At 35.8% G+C, this 21,456-nt stretch overlaps 2 protein-coding genes across 4 annotated transcripts in view; one reads left to right on the forward strand and one right to left on the reverse strand.

Moving 5' to 3' along the window:
* LOC135217010 (peptidyl-prolyl cis-trans isomerase FKBP9-like) overlaps positions 1 to 3,901 on the reverse strand; it is a 14,806-nt gene extending 10,905 nt beyond the window's left edge. Inside the window, exon 1 of the mRNA XM_064252577.1 lies at positions 3,823 to 3,901. The gene's annotated coding sequence lies outside the window, so the exon portion shown is untranslated. The remainder of the gene's footprint in view (positions 1 to 3,822) is intronic.
* LOC135217526 (thioredoxin domain-containing protein 15-like) overlaps positions 1 to 21,456 on the forward strand; it is a 245,586-nt gene that overhangs the window by 152,351 nt on the left and 71,779 nt on the right. Inside the window, exon 1 of one of the 3 annotated variants that reach the window (XM_064253492.1) lies at positions 14,009 to 14,247. The exons of the other annotated variants lie outside the window; for them this stretch is intronic. The gene's annotated coding sequence lies outside the window, so the exon portion shown is untranslated. Of the gene's footprint in view, positions 1 to 14,008; positions 14,248 to 21,456 lie in introns of those variants that run through there. 3 annotated transcript variants of the gene reach the window in all.

Genomic DNA, 21,456 nt, shown 5'->3' on the forward strand with positions numbered 1-21,456 from the left:
AAAGTCTGTTGAGAAACACCAGGTGAAACGCCAATGCACGAAACCTTTTCTTAGTCTTATATTCATAAGAAAGAGAGACATTCATTTGAGATAATATCTCTTCAACGTGAGCGTAACCTGTCTCCGCTTACCTGTAAACAACAATGCGTAATCTCCGTGAACAATTGGTGAAACTTAAGGGGTGGGGGGACTTGTTTTTAATGACGTAGAAAGGTGATTACGCTGCACGGAAGTACTTTGCGCTGTAATGTGGAAAGCTTAGGTTCAAGGAGTCAACTATTATTATATGTGACTTGAAAGTACTTTTCGCAATAGAAATGTATGCTGTGGTCCCTCCTGTAAATGATGGCCGTAAAGAGAGAGAGAGAGAGAGGAAGAGAGAGAAGATAGAGATTCTTTTCAAAATCATGAATATTGTACTGTAGTTCCTCTTGCAAGGAAAGATGTGTACTGAGAGAGAGAAGAGAGAGACGAGAGAGAGAGAGAGAGAGATTCTTTTTCAAAATATGAATATGTACTGTAAGTCCTCTTGCAAGGAAGAGTGTACTGGCGAGAGAGAGAGAGAGAGAGAGAGAGAGGGCACAATCATGTGGAAAGTCATAGCTTTTACTTTCACTCATGATTCGAGTTAATAGAAATCATAGTCGTAAAAGGAACTCTTGATGTCAGAAAAGTATCTTTTGCGAAATGTCAGGTCACTTTCTTGTACGGACCGAAAGTTCAGAGTATTATTCTAAGGTTCTTGTCCGAGGGATTCTGACGGCGGCCCACACAAGACAGAGAACTAATCTTCGATACATTGAAACCGATAAATAGTTAAGTAATAAACACGACACAGGGGGTGAGGTGATCTTTTATCGTCCCTTTCATGTCAAGGAATGGACTAATTTCAGATGAATTCCAGTTCCACGACGTCTCGCCAGAAACGGTCACACGATGTGAATCGATGACAGTTATAAGAGAATTTTTGTCTTGGAATCATGCCCGGAGGGCATAGATCGCTGCTGACGCCCTCGGTATATTAATGTAAGATGAGGAAAAGAGACACGCTAGTGATGTGGAAAGAGGTCAATATCCTGTTTATTAAAGGAAAAGGAGGCCATATTCTTTTTGGTCTAATAATCTGACAATTTGAAGCGTTAAGCAAAATAGAAATTATGATTTTGATTGACTGTAATTAGAATGGAAAGCCTGTAACCGTTCAAACCGGTAAGTTTTATCCAAATTCACGGAGGTGGACTTTTCATACACATATATATATATGTATGCGTGTATATATGATACATACAAACATATGTATATAAAAAAGTCTACTTCCATGAATTTGGATAGAATTTTTCGTTTTGTAGTGATACAAGCCTTCCTTATTAATTAAAAACAATTATATTATATATATATATATATATATATATATATATATATATATATATATATATATTGTGTGTGTGTGTGTGTGTGTGTGTGTGTGTGTGTGTGTGTGTGTTGAAAAAGAAACTCAAAGTGACTGTGTATAACGTGTTTACTTATAAATACATTTTAGTTTACTAAAAAAAATAAAATGTAAATATTTACAAATAAACGCGTTTTACAAAGTAAGTTTGTGGGTTTCTTTTTCAATCTTCAGAAGAAAACTGAAAGAAGTTTTTGTTTGGTTCAATCAATCAATCAATATATATATATATAATATATATATATATATATATATATATATATATATATATATATATATATATATATATATATATATATATATATGTGTGTGTGTGTGTGTGTGTGTGTGTGTGTGTGTGTGTGTGTGTGTGTGTATGTTTGTGTGCATTTGAGGGAAAGAAAGAGGAGAGGCTAAGGAAGATCCGAGTTTAAACTTATACTTCCAAAGCGCATCATTAGTGATACTTATCTCCGGCGCATGCAATTCTCCTGGGAAATCTTATCCCTGCTATTTCAGCCTTAGTTTATCCGCCAGTAATGGAATCCCCCCCCCCCCCCCCCCCCTCTCTCTCCTCTCTCTCCTCTCTCTCTCGCTCTCTCTCATTATTTTATGTTCCCGCTGAGATACTATTTTCTCTGGCGACTTGTTAGTGACGATGTATAATCAAATACTTGAATGCTAAGTTTATTCATTTTTTATTGTTCACATTTGTATTTTCAGTCGTTTTAGAGCAATGATTTTAGGAAATGTTTCGTTCGATCATTTTAAGTTTCTCTTTATACAAGACTGGTTGAACTGTCTTCAGCAGGGTATTAGCCAGACTTACATTATTATTCCTGGAATGTTGCGGTTTGTGTAACACGATTTATTTACATTTATTTACGGCTTGTTTCTTTCTCAATGTTTTAACTTTTCACTTATGAATATTCTTTGGCACATTTTGTATAATATTAACGAGTATTAAATATTCTGAAACGTGATCACTCAGGTGGATACTAAATGAATGAAGACAATCTTACTCAGTTCCATTTCATGTAGGAGTTAGGGATGCTAATATTACGTTTTAACTTTTTTTAAAACTGAATAACCACGAGAGAGAGAGAGAGAGAGAGAGAGAGAGAGAGAGAGAGAGAGAGAGAGAGAGAGAGAGAGAGAGTGTGGAAAGTAGTTATTGCCAGGCAGGTATCGCTAAGTATGACAGTAACTAACCTTGATTAGCATGGAACGCTTTTTAAATGGCACTTGATACGCATGCGCTCTGGATCCTACAATTGACGTTCGTGTTGGACACAGTACTTGAGTGACTTAATGTCCAGTCGAGATAGCGGCTAAGAGAAAGCTGAACTTCGACATTTTAGGGTTTGCTTCCGTTGGAAAAAGTTACCAGACACCAATTTTAATACTAGTCGGTTCTTACGTATTTTTTTTCTTTACTTGTCAGTGAATAAAAGGATTTATTTGGTAAGGTTTTTACGTTCAAACACGGCACTTCGCCTTCATTTCTGTGGCGTTACCCATATACTACAAATGCTTGATTCCAAGCAAATATCCTTCGGTGGGATTGCTTGGTTCCCTCACAGACTACCCTTGGTATTTCTCCGAAGGTAAAATACTTTCTGGACTTAGATTCAGAAGTTCCGTTATAGTACAAAATAATGAGGGAATATAATTCATAATTCGTGAAAGCCGTCTAAAGGAATAAAAATACACTTTCGTAAATAAAATCAAACAAAGGTACCTTAAAAATTTTGCTACATAAAAATGCACTTCGAGAGTTAAGTAACATTTGAGTTTTATGAGGTACTCAAAAAATATCACTTAAGGTACTCCAAACGAATCTTAAATAAAATTCTGATAAACGGTATTACATGATGTGCCATCGTTTGCTTAATAGCCACATGCTCTCTTAGCTTCTGAATTTCTTCACACTTTTAGGATACGCTTGTCACTGCAAAGCCTAAGATCCAAATAGAAAGATTATGAAGCAGTTCTTTCCATTTGGATCTTAATCTATACAGTGACGAGCGTATTCAAAAAGTGTGAAGAAATCCGGCGGCACTGAGGATATAACAATTTCATACTTATCTGGTAAAAAGTGAGCAGTAAATTCTACATGTATGTACTGTAGGGTATGTATGTATAAATACAGGTTCGCAAAAGATCAGCAATTATGCATACAGGAAGCTCGCTTATTTTCCTCATACCACTGTTGTGAAAAACATAATATTAGCGGGCTTTCTTGTCGTTATAACACGAGGGATATTATAGTAAAGCAGTAACAGATCTAAAATATAACCTAAGAGCAGCGAAAGCATGTAAAAATATGTGCATCTCCCAATCACAAGCACACCAAGACAAAAGCAAAGATTGGAGAAAGAACACAAACAGACCTGTTAATCCTGAGAGCAGCCCAACGAATGAGTCGCGGTGGATGAAGAGGTCCCACCAAGAGGTCCCAGGTGAAAGAGAAGGGTAGCGACACACACACACACACACACACACACACGCACACGCACACAAGACCTCCCGAATTATTACCGAAGCCACGTTGTCGCAATTTTAGAGCTTTCGTCCCACAGCTCGTTATTTTCGTCAACTCACCCTGTCATTCTGGTCTGAAAGGTCCGATTTGGACACGAATAAGTGACGCTTCGGGGGTTATTATATCATCCGTATTCAAAACAAGAAAGGAAAGTTCGATTTTCACTTACTTTCGTAAACATTGTTGCGTAAGAATGGAGAAAGAGGTAGTATTATGCGTAGATGATTCTGATCAGTTGGACAGGATTGATACGCATGATTCTCTCTCTCTCTCTCTCTCTCTCTCTCTCTCTCTCTCTCTCTCTCTCTGTCTTTATATAACAAACAGAAAGATACATTATATATATATATATATATATATATATATATATATATATATATATATATATATATATATATATATATAATGTGCGCGTATGTCTTACAATAATTTATATACCTTCCCAGCTATTGCAGTCTCTGGCAAGACTATTTTGGAAATAGGCCCTTAATGTTCTTGTCATCCTTCATTGACCAATCCCGTGTTCTAACCCAATTCATCCATTCTTTCCCTAAAATTCCCATCAAGTCTTCGCCATTTGTCCTTCTTTTGTTTGCATCTCTCTCTCTCTCTCTCTCTCTCTCTCTCTCTCATAGCACATGGTTTATAGGTGTATGCTTGCCTCGATTTATCTAACTTCTCTGAATTCATAACTTAAAATTGTTGTCTCCCCGAAACCCTGCTTATGTAGAACTTCGTATGTATCTTTGCACTCACAGCAACAGAAATGAAGGAGACAGTTAATGGACTACATTATCCGTTAAAAATAAAGCTAATGTGCCTCTTTTGAAACAAGCATCGTCTAGTCCATTAAACAGAGGTCAAATGGGTCACATAGGGTGAACGAACTTCTGATATATCCTCAATATTAGATGAAGCAACTCTTGTTAAGCTAGTCTGTGTTCAGGTGTCATTTTGATGAAAATAAATTCCGTTTTCAGATGTGTTTTATTATTGATAATGTGACGTGAATAATTACCAACCTCTGGCAATGAATAAATGATTGCTTTGATAAAGAGGGAAGCCTTCGGTGAGAGGATCTTTCTTACGTGGCAAATGGTAGGTAACCCGTTCACCCGCCCCTTGGGCATTCTGTGAAAAGTGCAGGATATTTTTTTGTTTTTCCTTCGATGTAATACACTTGATTTTCTATTGCAAGCCTAATATTCGTTCATTTATAACAAAGAAAATGTACGTTTATTTGATTCATTGTATGATTCGTAATTTCTTCAAAAGAACCGATCATGAGAATCCCGTTATTGGGTCAAGTCTGACTTAGAGCATTAGTCTCAGTTGTTATAGAAAACGAGTCAGATGTCTCGGTGTTTTAAGGCAAACTTTTATATTAGTATGACCTCTACTTCTTATAGTCATTCTTGTGTTACTGAGTTTGATTTTAACTTCTCGCTGCCGTTGATACCTTTCTTTCTAGTATCATTATGCTTAAAGGAGACTTATAGGCGTCATATTTTATCCAGCTTTGTTTTGAAATGAAACTATCTTATTGCCACAATTCGTAATTATACCTACATGGCGTATGTAAAATATTGTACCAATATCATGCATTTTGGATATGCATCTGTGAATGTATATAAGATAGAGCGAAATATTACAGAAACTCCAAGAGCTAAATATCACAGAAAACCCTGAGGGCGTGCCAGGGTGCTAGCGAGAATCCATCGGTTTCAATTAACGCCAAATGTGCAAATCACCTTCGCCCTCACTCCTCTGGAAAGAGCGTCAGAAGCATTAGTCAGTGAGCCTTATAAAAATTACTTGTAGTTTATGTTACGTAGTGCTTTCATATTTATCCAACTACCCGAAGTTTTTCCAATTTGATTATAATGTTCCTTGAGTTAACTCTTTTGAATGTCTTTAAACTGATAGCTGCGTTAAGCACAGTGTTCTTTAATAGAGCAAATAACCTGTTTATCTTTTTCGTTTTAAAATAAGAGATAATTAACGCCCGCCGTTAACTTTCCATAGTTAATGACATGGGTGTGGTCTGCTCCTAGAGAGAGAGAGAGAGAGAGAGAGAGAGATAACTATTTACTACTTCTCTAATAAAATTATTTGAATAAAGTGTATATATACACAAACACATTAGTTAAGGGACCATTTTCCCTAAGAAGTATAAGTTTATATATTATATATATATATATATATGTGTGTGTGTGTGTGTGTGTGTGTGTGTGTGTGTGTGTGTGTGTAAAGTATAAAAGGCCCATTACAATACTCTGGTTTAAAGTTAAGGACTATATTTCGGTGGACTGACTTCCACCCTTAGCTTTAAACCAGAGTGTTTTAATGGGCCTTTTGTACTTGAGACGTATCCTGTTTTAACAGAAGAATTTATTTACATATATATATTATATATGTAATATGATATATATATATATATATATTATATATATATATATATATATATATATATACTATATATATGTGTATATATATATATATATATATATATATATATATATATATATATTATATATATATTAAAGATTTATACCTCTTAAAGAAAATGTGCTGTAAATTCATAGTATTAGTAATTGAGAATAATTAAGAAAACAGCTGCAGGGGATTAACCTCACTGGAAGTATCTTCCGTGAGAGAGTATTACTAGACACCTCTTATTCAACCGGTATTTCTTGTATCCGCTTCGGTTTGCTTGTTTCTGTAAGAAGAGTCGGTGTGAGGTCTCTTAGTTTTGGGTTCCTTTCGATCCATTTTTGTGGCGAAAGTGAACGAATTTATGTATGAAACTGGTTAGAAAGGTAAGCGGCTTTCGAAGAAGAAAAAGAAAAAAAGAAATTTAAAAGCATGCCAAACCGACTTGTTGATGACGTCACCTAAAACTGGTTGCAGATGTCCGTTGAAGTTCGTTATTTCGTCTGCTGGTCAATGTCGTGATGATGTTCGTAGCTTAATAATAATACCGAGGGTAAATTTAATTTTTGCGAGGCTGTAATTAGTCCTTGTATTTTTCAGTTATATAAAATACAATTATGTTTGAAGAAACAGCGAATGAAATGACTTCGTGCAAGAATGGTATCTTCGTGTGTTTGAAACTGCACAAAGAAAATAATGATCCTTTATTGTAGGGCTTAAGCTGCTTAAGAGATCATTGTGAGAGAGAGAGAGAGAGAGAGATGCTAATTGGTGTTTTATCAATCATCTCATAATACGTTCAGCATATTTTCCTTTAACGATAATGTTCTACCGAATGTGGGTTTATTCTTTTCTGCATAAATAATTTTCGTTCATCAACTCGTTTACTTTAAAACTACACAGCTGTTTTATCAAGTTGATTTTCCATTATGAAGATATGTCTTTATTGAATATGGAAACGCGTATTTAACCACTACTATCTTTTGCCAGTGGATAACTTTTTGAAAAGTTTTTCTATAACTTTTTCCATACCGGTCCATGGTACTGTTAAGTATGATTTATTTGTTTTTATGTTCAAGTTTTTGTTTTTCTTTATTTGACTGATGCAATGAGCAGTATTTTCGTTTATTATTCATGTATTATAGGTATTAGACAATTGCCAACTCTGCAAATATATTTTCTGCGACAATTATCATTTTCGTTTTCACGTACGTTCAGTTTCGAAAAAAATTAATTTAAAAATCTTTCCAGAAAGACATTTAGCAAAGTATAAATTCAACCCCCTCCTGATGCTTCGTATTCTTTGTTGGTCTAAGATAAAAACGTTGTCTGATTTTATTAAAGTTATTTTTAAACAGGAGTCATCATCACCCTGAAAACACAATTAATTTCAAGTCCATGTGACCTTTCTAATTTCCGTGGTTGTTTTCCTTAGTGTTACATCTTGCTGCAGTTGGAATGTGCAGCTCTCCAGCCTTTTCCTTATACGTGAAACTTTCTAAGCAGAAACAAATCGAATTAAAGGAGTACTTATAATGAAGCACAGTGGTTCTCCTAGTATTTCTTTTGCTCAAAAATACATCATCTGAATATTCCTCAAAAATATAGAAAAAATAAGTCTTAACGTGTTTTCCTTGGGTGCCTTTTAAACATTCTGGGTTAGTTATCGTAAGCACTTATCTTCAGAGTACTGTCACCTGTAATATCCCCAATTATGGCAAAGACTGGGTTATAGCATTGCAAATTTGAATAGATTGTACTTACTAATGCCCCAGAAAGCAAAACTTAACCATGCAAAGTCAGTGGACAAATGCCTATTTATTGAGTAAAAATAATATTTTTTATGGATATTAAAGAACATAGATTAAACCAAGTTCGATTGGACACTATGGGCCAGGGAACTAAAAACATAACTTGAATTTGGACTTGAATAACAATAGAAACTAAAAGTGCAGCAAAGTTGGAAGAGGGCTCCTCCATAGTGACGTTTTCGCTGCTCACGCTTCCATTGTGAGTTGAATAATGAAAATAGAAGGGGTAGGTTAATAAGAACGAAGATGCCAGTCATTATAACGGCAGCTGGAAAGCACAAGGTGAAAGGATTTCCAAACACAACTTTTTCACTAAGGATTTCCTTCCATGATTCCACCATGCCTTGACATTTTCTGTGCCGTCATCTCTACCTACGTCCTGTTTTTTTTTTTTTTTTTTTTTTTTGTTACAGCACTTGCGTCTGACAAGTATAGAATTGGCCGTGTATAGATAGAGTGCTGGAAGAGGTCAGGACAGGTCAAGTGTAAGTGGTTTGGGAGTAAGAATAGGGGTCGTAATCATTTTTGAGTTGGTGATTAATCAGGGACATTGAAGAGAGGCTGCAGAAGCTGGTGAAAGATTTGAAGAAAGTGTGTGGGAGCTGAGAAACTTAAAAATAAAATGTTATGTTATTGAGTAAAACGTTGCGAGAGTAAATGTCAGCCACACAGATATGATAATGCAAGACAGTTAGAAAGATTGAGGAATGAAAGTGGTTGATCAGGGTAGACATGTCCGTTTAAACTTTAAATGATGGTGGGAGGATGAGAAAAAGAGATGAACAGCAGAATAAGTGGAACAAAGAAATAGATGTGAGTAGCCGATATGGGAGTCAAAATTGGCGACTTGAGGGATAGCTGAACGACCTCTCCTTAATGGAAGTGATCACAAATGAGAAAATAAAAACAAAATAAGTTCAGATGAAATGTTATCACACTGAAGTACTAAAAAGTGGGAAGTAAAGGAGCAAGACAGATATGGTAAAGAGACCATAGCATAGGTGAACTGATGGCTAATAGGGTAGAACTTTTAGAATTAAAGGGCTGTTGATAAGCCTGTTGTGCAGGTGTTTGCAGGTGATGTGAAAGTTCTTTTTCTTATTATTATTCAGAAGATGAACCCTATACATCAGGATATAGCCCACAGGGGCCACTGACTTTGAATTCAAGCTTCCAAAGACTATGGTGTTCATCAAAAGAAGTAACAAGTTTATCTATGGTTGTTTGATCATTCCTAGTGTTGTCTGCAGAATTTATTATTTTCGAACTAGCCATGTTTTACAGTTGACAACTTTCTACGCAAAGACAATCAGAAATGGTTGATTAATTTTGTACTCTAAACTTTAAAGAGTCAATTAAAATGTTAGTTTGACCTAGAAGATAGTTACCTTTCATTGTTGGTTAGACTTAGAGGATAGTTGTCTAGCTCACGTGGCACAGCGAGGGCGAAATATCCCTTTTAAAGATCCCCAGGACTTGGAACGACATGCAGTTGCTTATAAGTCAAGGAAAGAAAGTCCATGCAGCCATCTGGAAATGACCGGTGCTGACCAGCCGTTTGACAAAAAAGGAAAAAAAGAAAAGAAAAGCGTGAGTTACACACGTAACCAGTTCTCATATGACATTGCAGTTTTCCCTTCTTATCAACACATAACCGTAATCCATGGGAGAGCTTTCGCCGCAATATCCAGTATTTTCTGGCGACCGCCTCGTGGGCCCTTTCTTCCATGAAAATTTCCAGGAACGCGCATCAAGAGAGAGAGAGAGAGAGAGAGAGAGAGAGAGAGAGAGAGAGACGATGCAGTTCAGTGCAATCTTCGTCACTTTCTGTCATGTGAAATTACCCATAGTATGTATCACAAAAAACTATATACACAAAGCAAGACAAATAGTCTGTTCATAGCGAAATTTCTAGCAACTTTCGCTTTTGTTGCTGGGCAGTCTTCACGTGAAGTTTGTGCAGATAATTATTTCCCCTGCTTATCGTATTGAGAAGGGCCAGTTTTCAAGTGTTACCTATTGGCAATCACTGAGAACTTTCACTTGATCAAAATTCACAAACTCATATATGTCGAAATCTCTACAGCCTCAACCCTTCCATTGCTCATCTTACAATTGTTAAATATTATATTTTCAGGCCTACGACGTACGCGGCAGAGTTCTTTTGTAAAATTTCTATAGAATCATTAAATTTTGATTTGAGAATAAAGATTTGTGACTTAAAAAGCTGCATTCTGTAGCAAAATAAAAACATGCACTCATACCTTGGGTATTAGAACCGAGTTTATTCCATCATTGCTTAATATTTTTGTCTAGTATTCTCCACATTACTTTTCTAATGTAATATTACTGATTAGTCATACTTTCACATGCAGTGAAAGGGCCTCTCAGTATTTCCTCTGATAAGGATTCGTGGAGTAACTGGTCGTTGTCATTTTCAGTTTTCAAAGTTATTCTTTTCTTTTATGTTTTGGTGCAAAATGTGACATGCAATGACGTCAATACCCAGGGACGGATCCAGAAATTTTTTGTGGGAGGGGGGGATCTTGCTATCCCATGAGTAAATGCTAGAGGTTTAAGTTGCATGGCATCGATTTAGTAACATTTTTTATAATTTACATCATTAAATTTAATTAAATCACAATCAGTCACAGCTTTGAGGCTGCTTTCATAAGCAACTTAATTTCCTGAAAAATGTTACTGACTGGCTAGTAGGGTGTAGCCTACACTACATCATACTACCGGCCATCTTTGCCGCAATAAAATTCAGTGATACAGCTACGAGATAAAAAAAAAAAAATTATTTCTCAATAGTACCTAATGTTTAGAAATTTATCAATGTAACTTTGAGGCTTCACCGTTTTATTGAGAAAAACAGAAACATAATAGAATCAATATTATAAAAGAAATAGTATATTTAAAATTTTCCTTTAGACACGTGTATATTTTGAATTGCACCTCTACATCATTTCTTGGAATATTGTGAGAATAAGGGAATGGATCATCAACCATTACATAAGAGCACGTGCCCTACAGATAGATCCATTTAATTATGGTTTTGCTACATAAATTTTTTAATGCAATATTATTTCTTATGTAATTTTGTACTACTTTGTACTTCAGTTGAATCAATTCAAAATATTTTGCAATAAAAACAGATATGAATCAATTACTTAGAACTTAACTGAAGTACTCTTTCAATGTTTCTATAAGGCAAAATAAATTTTTCTTTTTTTGCCATGAGCAAATTTATTAATTACTTGATCAATCAATGTCTATATCAACGTCAGGGTGAATATACAGAAGTGCTAGTCCAGTTAGTCTTCCATCAGTCATTCAGTTTCTTAAACAACTCTTTAAAATTTTCGTAGCACTGAAGGATCTTTCAGCAGTGCAAGTTGTAACTGGAACTGTGCATAATATCAACAAGAGATTCTTGATATAGTTAAATCGTCCTGGAACAATGTCAAGTGCCTCTAAAGGGGAACTTGGGATGTCTGATTTAGGAAGACCAGAGCAAAATTCATTCCAGTCAAAATATTCATTTCTAAGTTCTTCATCAGAAATTGCAAGTAAATCAGCATAAAATTTTGCAGAATCCTGAATATCCTCCCAATTACTATCCTTTATTTCTGATGGTATAAGTGCAATCATTTTTTGTACTAGAAGACTGGTCAGTAAACCGTGCTTCTAATGATTCGATCACAGAACCTAAGAATGGAAATCAGATAGATGTCTTTAAGTATTCATCAGCATTTTTTGCTGGTACATTACTGCGATGTCCTTCCCTTGATGCAATGCGAGGGAGTCTTATTTCAGCATCTACAGACCTTGCCAAACCTTCTGCAATCGAATACGGTACTTAGCACTCGTCATGCCATTCATCTACTTCTGAGCGCCATGATTTCAAGGTGTTTTTTACGTGAAACACCTTCAAGGGCATTAACTAAATCTATGAATACAGTTTGTAGACCCCGTGAGAGAGGTAAAGGTAAGGCACATGACTTTCTTTGCACAGCACAGGGAGACAATTAATGAGGAGTCCGTAAGGGCATGAAGAAGAGACCTGGCTTTGTCAACAGTTTTACGATCTGGCAGCTGCAAAATCTCTTCAAGAGAGATCACAATGATAGCATAATTATTTTGAAATAATACAGGGAAGTGCTACCTGCTTCGGTAAGATGGCGCTCCATAATCTCTCTTCTCTTTATTGAATCATTAATGAAATTGATTGTTTCCTTTACTATTCCAAACATGTTTCTAATTTCAGAAACAGAGCAACAAGAGTTTAAAACTAAAGTTAGACTGTGGCTGCTACAATGTACATAAACAGCTGTAGGTGCTGCTTTCCGAACATGAGCTTGAACACCATTCAAATTGCCAGACATTGCTGAGGCTCCATCATAGCCCTGACTAACCATGTGGCTGAGGTCTAATTGGTTGTCTTGCAAGGTATTTAAAATTTGTTTAGCAATACCAGCACCAGAGCCTCCAAGTAGTCTCGGCACAAATCACTCCAACATCACTGATTCGCTCATATTCTCAGTCCATGATTAATGCTCAGCCTAACATCACCATCATATCTTTTGGTTCAGAGACACGATAATTCAGTGTATAATCAACTGGATTGCCTTATCTTCTAAATGAATACTTTAATTAACTAGAATAAATAAATGCAAAATAAAATATACACTCAATGTTAACTGATTTATGAATATTTAATCAGAGAAGAAGGTGCCATGGACGAATCATTATGGGAAAACATGGATTTGTGTGAGAGGGTGTTATGTGAGTTGTCCGTACATTTACAGGAATCAAACAAGTATAAGCACCGTATCACCATACAATATAGTGTATTGCAAACGGTTGCTGGGATAGGGTGGAGGGTCCTCATGGGATGAGGGGGATAGGAGAAGGGTAAGGACCCCCTACACTTATCCTAAGAGAAGAGAGAGAGAGAGAGAGAGAGAGAGAGAGGGAGAGAGAGAGAGAATCCAAAATACACATCCTGTCTCTGTAATGAAATACTACTAGATTTGTCCGATTTTAAAGAAAAAAAAAAACTAATACTACTAGACTAGACTACTAGATCCAATCCAAAAATACTAGATAATAGTGGAAATACAAGGAGTTGGCAAACACTGGTTCATTGCTTGGTACGAGGCTGAGAGGCTTTTTTTTACTTCAGTTTATAATATATATATATATATATATATATATATATATGTATGTACCCCTGTATGTATATATTATATATCTTATAGATATATATATTATATTTTATATTATATATATATAGATATATATATATATATATATATATATGTATATATATATATATATATTATATATATATATATATTTTCCTTGAGGGCAAGGGTGTCACATCCTCACTGAATGAGTAACCTTTCTGTGGATCGGTCTTTTGTGCAATTTTTATTTTTGCATTTATTTATTTTTTTTTTCTTTTGGCCGGTGGAGGGGGGGTTTCATCCCCCCCCCCCCATTCCCGCCCTCCTCTGGATCCGTCCCTGTCAATACCATCATTTGGCGGCTGAGATGAAAAAAATAATGAAATCTTATGTGATTTTTTTCCTTTTAATACAGTAGATTTAATCAAGACATGACGAGATTGGTTGTAATTAGAATTTCTGTTTAGACGTTTACATCGATTTTGATTGTAATTTTCATTGCAAGCTGCTGATTACTCCCCTTACTGACAACGCTAAAGTGTGTTCTGAAAACGTTGTATCTTATGCAGATGTGTTCTGATAATATTATATTTTATGCATAGCAGCATAAGTGTTATGACAACTTTATAGTTTATACGGAACACGTCTAGCAACTCTTTCAAAGATGGCGGTTATACGTGCATACCGATGAAATTATCTGCCCTTCAACGTAGTGCAAGCTAGAAAAAAAATTACCTTGAGCCCCGTGTAAACACAAGTCATTCGAGAGAATCGACACGCAAGTACCTATAGTCCTGACGTTTACAAGAACTTTCAATCAGACACATTACCATACAGGTTAGTGGGTTAGGTTACTTGGCATTTACCTGCACGTAGGTATTTACAAAAAGAAAAGTAGCCTAGTTTAGTAAAGAGGTCTACTCTGGGTACCTACTTAATCCTACAGTTTAGGGGTCCAAATTCACTGCACTACTAGGCTAGGTAGTATACTACCTATTACTACCTATAGTAGGTACGACCTACCTAGGCTACGTCAGTCAAGATCAACATAGATTTATCAAATTACCTACCTGTTTACTGAATCGTGGAGAACAATGTAAAAAATAGCAGTTTAGCCTATCAGCTTACTGAAGCAGAGAATGGAAAAAATGGGGTAGCCTAGTTCTATACTCTAGGTACTAGCCTAGTACCTAGTAGTAGCTAGGCTATAGGTATAGCTAAGTATTCCGCGGCCGTTCACGACGGTACCAACGACATCCACTAGGGATTAGGGCGTCCAGTATATTTCGCAGTGTTTAGTACTGGTCCCTGTGGGTTAATTACAGTCGTCCGAATAAATATTACCTACTTAAAATTCTTGTTCAGTAAGTAAAACTGCATAGAAAAACAGCAACTGCCATAATTCTGGGCCGCCGCGGATAGGTACCCTAGATCTACCGGTAGATCTACCAAAAATGGGGGGGGGCCTAAGTAGCATAAAGGGGGAATGTAAATAAATTTTTTGGTAAGATCTAGGGTACCTATCCGCAGCGGCCTAGACTATGGCAGTTGCGGTGTTTCTATGCAGTTTTACCTACTGAATAAGAATTTTAAGTAATATTTATTCTTACGACTGTAATTAACCCCCCAGGGGCCAGTACTAAACATGGCGAAATACTTTGGACGCCCCAATCCCTAGTGGATGTCGAAGCCGCGGTTACATTCCTTGCAGTCCCTGCGGACTGTTTCTGTAGAAATACCAAGTTTTTTTACCCTGCCTTAGGTATAGGCTAAGTAGGGCATATAGCTAGCTACTTAGGTACGGATGAATTGGCTAGCTAGAATTGTGAAAAACCCTAAATCTTTGCTTAATAGGTAGGTACTAGGGGAAACAACCGACTGGACTAGCTGAGCCACTTTCCACCACGTTCGAAGCCACCCTTCGAAAAAGTACTTTAACACATACTAACACTGGAGATGCTCATCAGTCATGAATTGTTGGAGGTGAGAGAAGGAGTTTGAGACCTCTACGTTCCTTTCGAAGTAAGTATTTTCTCCAAAGTTAGAAATTAAGGTCATATTTTAAGATTAAACAGAGGGTAATGACAAGTCAGGCTCCACGCAGTGCATGCCACCTCCATGACGCTTTCGAAATTTTTACTTGCAACTTGGAATATTTAGAAGATTGAATTAAGGGTATTTCTACAGAAGCTGTCCGCACGGACTGCAAGAAATGTAACCGCAGATACGACATCCACTAGGGATTGGGGCGTCCAGTGTATTTCGCCATGTTTAGTACTGGCAACTGGGGGTTAATTACAGTCGTCCGAATAAACATTACTTAAAATTCTTGTTCAGTAGGTAAAACTGCATAGAAAACCCGCAACTGCCATAGTCTAGGCCGCCGCGGATAAGTACCCTAGATCTACCGAATTAAGACCAAACCATGTATAATTACAATCAAATAAGCACTTGTGATGGCAGTAAGGATAAAACCACTGATTACAAGGTAAAAATGAATTTCAGTTTAAACCATGACCCAAAGAAAAAGAAGTTTCGTACTTTCACTAATATAGGCAACAAAATGTTGTTTTATTGTGCTGGTTACAACTGCAATCTTGATTAAGATCAATAAATGTTACATATATACACTAACATTGTTCAAATGAGTGCTGGGAAGGCTGGGAAAGATGGTGGCTTTGCTGTGCTTACGAACGACACCTCACGCGGTTGCCGCCATATTTGATTTAAAAACTGCCTTGAAAACATATTTTACAAAGAGCTTACATTCTTATTTTAGTTCATATGGCGCTTTCATATATCATTTTATGTTGACGAAACTTCAATCTTTTGAACGGTATGCTTAAAGATGTAATTGTATTCTTGTATCACCAATTAAATATCAAGTGAATAAGGCTAAGCCACGCGATGACGATGGCTCCACTGCGGTGTTTCCCCCATAGCCCTATGTAAGCAGATAAACTACTCATCTTTTAGCAAATAGGTATACCTAGGCTATCGGCAACTAATTACTTCTGTTTGCAGATCTATCGAAAGAAGAAAGTGAAAATAGGACTGCAAACTTAAACCAACACACACAAGTGAGCCATGAATTTGGACCTCTTAAACTGTAGGATTACCCTACTCTGGCCACATAGGCCTACAATAGGCTATCAGTAGACTTGGCATAGCCTAGGTCTACCTAGTATCTAGGCTAGTAAGGCTAAACATTAGGTTACGTACTCGCCTATCAATCTGCTAGCCTGAGTTTGTTCCCCCTCCCCATTGCCCCCAGTGCGTAACCAGAGAAATCTATTTTTGGTGATTAGAAATTAATTTTTCGATATGGGGTAAAGCACTGCTGTGCGGATAGGCAGACGGACACCTGTACCGTGGCGCAGTCACTTTCTCAAAAAATAACTTAAGCACTAACAGTATCTTGAATTAGACATCATTCATAAGCCAACCTCCATGAAAGCAACACCTCGAGACCTCTAGGGTAAACAACCAAGTGGACTACCTGGACCAGTCTTGCCCACTCGTTGACCCACCTTCCAGAAAAAGTAGTTAAACACATCCTTACACCTGAGATGGACACCAGTCAAGAGTCATCGGTCATGGAAGCAACACCTCGAGACCTCTACTTTCCTCTCAAAATAAGAGTTTTCTCCCAAAGTATAAAATAATGTCATAATTCAAGATTAAACAGAGGTTAATGAACGTCTAGCCATGGGCAGTGCAAACTTACCTCCATGACACCTCCATGACGCTTTCGAAATTTTAACTTACAACACCTTACGTATAGAAGATTGACGCCATCTTGATATTTGCGGAGTCACTTGTGTCGATAAACTTTCCATTTCCTGTGCTAAATCCATACATCACTCGTACCCATAGACGCTGGGACACTTTCTTCGCAACAATCTTAAACAATGATGACGATTGCCCTCGAGGCCAAGGAAACTCGCGATTTTTCGGGAGGAAAGAAGAAGAAGAGTGCGCTGGATAATTTTGAAGTAAAATAGTTAAACATCACTGTTAGGTTATGAATTACATAAATTTATTACATATTCATGATAATTTGAAAATATTCATTGTTGAAAAAGTACAGTAACTAGATTCCTGACTCAACTATCAACGATTTGGCTGTGAACAGTAGCTACGGTGTTGTTTGCGCTCCTATTTTTTATTAGTGTAGCCAATTGTTATGTTTCCCCTCAAACTGGGTATAAGACTTACACAATTTTATCATTATTGCATTACTATGACAACTAGAATTCATGGAAACAGTTTGTAAATGCATCAGCATATGTGTGAAGCTCCACTAAGTTGGCAATGATGAAATTTTGCCCTTCGTAGCATGCAAACATTAAAGGTTACATTTATTTCAGGCATGAGTACAATTATTGAAAATAAAAAAAGTCAAAATATTAATGTAGACTTGAATCAATGAAAAGTGCTATGAAAAAATTTAAAAATTTTGTCGTCTGCTTGCCGGTGCTTTTAGCAGCCAGATGTACATAAAGGATGTCTATAAAGTCCGAATACCATTACAAGTATTTATTGCTCAGAAGCCATATAACATAGAGTAATGCAGTTTTTGTAGAATGTTCTACATTCAAGTTTACATTCAGAGCACTTCATTCTACAAAACCTACATACTCTATGTTAATGGTTTCTGAGCAGTAAATATTTGTAATGGTATAGTGGGCCTCTTTTGGACACCTTGTACATTAAGACAAAAATTGTTCCCGCCATGGCTTCGCTGTCAATGCTCTCAAGGTATTTCAAGTGTAATTTAGAGTGAATTAAACAAAATGTGTATAATAAGCACTGTGGAGTTTCATTTGTGATGGCAGTAAGGATAAAATCACAGATTACAAAGGTAAATATGAATTTCAGTTCAAACCATGACCCCAGGAATAAGACATCTCATATTTTCACTAATATAGGCAACAAAATATTGTTTTATTGTGCTGATTACAACTGCAATCTTGAGTAATATCAATAAACGTTACCATATACGCTAATATTGTTCAAATGAGCACTGAGAAGGCTAGGAAGGTCGCATCAGGAGACAAAAGGGACCTGATGTGGTAGACGCCATATTGGATTTAAAAACTTCCTTGAAAACATATTTTACGAAGACCTCACATGCTTATTTTATTTCGTATGCGCTTTCATATAGTATCACATTATGTTAACGAAACTTCAATCTTTTGAATGGTATGCTTAAAGATGCAATTATATTCGTTTCACCAATTAAATATCGAGTGAATAAGAATATCAGCCTGAGTAAGATGAACTCAAGGTAGGTGGTTGTTTACCCTCTTGAAGTAAGTGTTTTGTCCCAAGTTAGAAATTAAGGCCATAATTTCCGATTAAACAGAAGTTAATGAACTTACCTCCATGAAGCTTTCGAAATTTGTACTTAAAACACCTTACGTGTAGAAGATTGACGCCAACTGATGTTTGCTGAGTCACTTGTGTTAACAAACTTCCCATTTCCTGTGCTAAATCCGCATGCCACTTGTACCCATAGACGCTGGGACACTTTCTTCACAACAATCTTAAACGACAATGGTGTTTACGCTTGCGGACTGGTAAACATGGCGATTGTTCGGGAAGAAGAAGAAGAGTGTGCTACTTAACATTTAAATAATTACAGTAGTTAAACACCAGAGTAAGGTTATGAATTGCATAAATTTATTACATATTCATGTTAATTCATTTTAGAATATTCGTTGTTGTAAAAGTAATCAGATTTCTGACAAATTTCATCAGTTTTGCTGTGAACATTTTTTATCACTGTTGCCAATTGGTTTGTTTACCCTCCTAACTTGGGATAAGATTTACACAAAACTGTGGAAATAAGGGAATTTAGTGTATATATTTATGTAATTATATATATATATAGCATATATAACTATATATTATATATATATACTTATATATATATATATATATACTATTATATATATATATAGATATATAATATCTATATATATATATATAATATATATATATATATATATATATATATATCTATATATATATATATATTACAGTAATTTTATCATTATTGCATGACTATGACATCTAGAATTCATGGAAACAGTTTGTAAAGGCATTGTCTTATGTGTCAAGTTCACTAAATTTGCAACGATGACTTGCCATTCCTATCATGCATTAAAAGTTACATTTGTTTCATCCATAATTAAAAACAAATTATTTCAGCCATGCAGTTATTAAAAGTTATAAAAAAAGTCAAAATAGTAATATAGACTTAAATAAATGAAAAGTGCCCACAAAAAAAGTGCAAATTTTTTTGTCTTAAACAATTCACTAAACTGTCGTCTGCTCAACTCGTGGATTCTGGCTGCCAGACGTAAAAGGCTGAAAAATTATTCCTGCCATGGTTTTGCTGTAGACAAACTCTCACGTACTTAAAATGGAATTTGGAGTAAATTAAGATCAAAATGTGTATAAATACAATCAAATAAGCACTGTGGAGTTTCAGTTGTGATGGCAGTAAGGATAAAACCACCGATTACAATGTAAAATTGCATTTCAGTTCAAAACGTGCCCCGGGGAATAAGACGTCTTATAGTTTCGCTATAATAGGCAACAAAATGTTTTAATGTGCTGTTTACCACTGCAATCTTGAGTAATATCAATAAACGTTACATATATGTATATGCAAATGTTGTTCAAATGAGTGCTGGGAAGGACATGTCCGCGAGTGTAGAACCAACTGACACTCACAACGATACAATGCTATATTGGATTTAAAAACTGCCTTGAACACATATAGTTTACAAATACGTCATGTGCTTATTTTACTTCGTATGGCAGTTTCATATACCGTATATTCCGGCGTATAAGTCGACCGGAAGATAAGTCGACCCCCCAATTCTGAGTAAATTTTTATGATTTTAACTAATATCGGGTATATTAGTCGACCTATAAAATGTGAGGCCAACCGTACGCTCAAAATAAGCAGCAGGGTAAAACGTATCATATAAAATAACCTGAATGTTTTTACGGTACATAAGTTGCTCTACTTACCATATGAAATACTGGTAATATACTCGGTATATTAAAAATTCTGTGTAATATATAAAAGATGGATACTGGCAAATAGGATTAGAAATTATATAACGAAAGATACGTTACTCGTGTGTAATGTAAACAAACAAAGCGCTTACTAACGCTGCATAACAGCCTACGTATATATGTATGTACAAACTGCCACTCAAGTTAATGATTTGATTGGGTTGTTAAAAGGATTTTAAATACATATTTACCATTAAATACAAATTTTTTTTATTTTATGTGATAAATAAAGATTTCATACCATATATAAATGTTTTTGAACAATACCCCGGTAAATACAAAACTGTTAGAGTGAACGCATCCTTCTTAGTTACGGTACTACAAATGGCTAAGCAATGTTTACACTTGCTGTGCGATTGGGGTTTCTTCAAGTTACTTTGATTTTTTTTCATTTTATTTAAAGTAATGGATGTTCTAATGTATTATTATTGTCGTATTACAGTGCGAAATGTTTTTAATAATGGTATTTACATACATTAGTACCTCAACAAGGCTGTCATTGTTATTAGCCAACTGTAAAGCCTGGATTCCTGTACCGATATGCCAAAATAATCAAGATTCACTTTTTGTTACCGTTAGATAAGTCGACCCCCTAATTTTGGCATGATTTTTTGGGGCTAAAGGGTCGACTTATACGCCGAAATATACGGTATCTTATTTTCTTGATGAAATTTCAGTCTTTTGAATGGTATGCTTAAATATTGAATTGTATTGTTGTTTCACCAATTAAATATTGAGTAAAAAAAGTGGCCTTTTGACGGATCAATGACCGCACAGCAGTGCTTTACCCTAATGTGGTTCGTAGGTACATGACCTCAATGATAATGGTGTTGGAGGAGGGAGAGGAGGAGAACTTTGTACTCTTCCTCACTATTGTGTGTTGTTTATAAGAGAGAGAGAAAATGAAAGAGGTAATTTTTTGTTTGGAGTTTTTTTTTATAATGTGTGTCA

The sequence above is a fragment of the Macrobrachium nipponense genome, chromosome 7 (genome assembly GCF_015104395.2).
Source record: "Macrobrachium nipponense isolate FS-2020 chromosome 7, ASM1510439v2, whole genome shotgun sequence".
NCBI lineage: Eukaryota > Metazoa > Arthropoda > Malacostraca > Decapoda > Palaemonidae > Macrobrachium > Macrobrachium nipponense.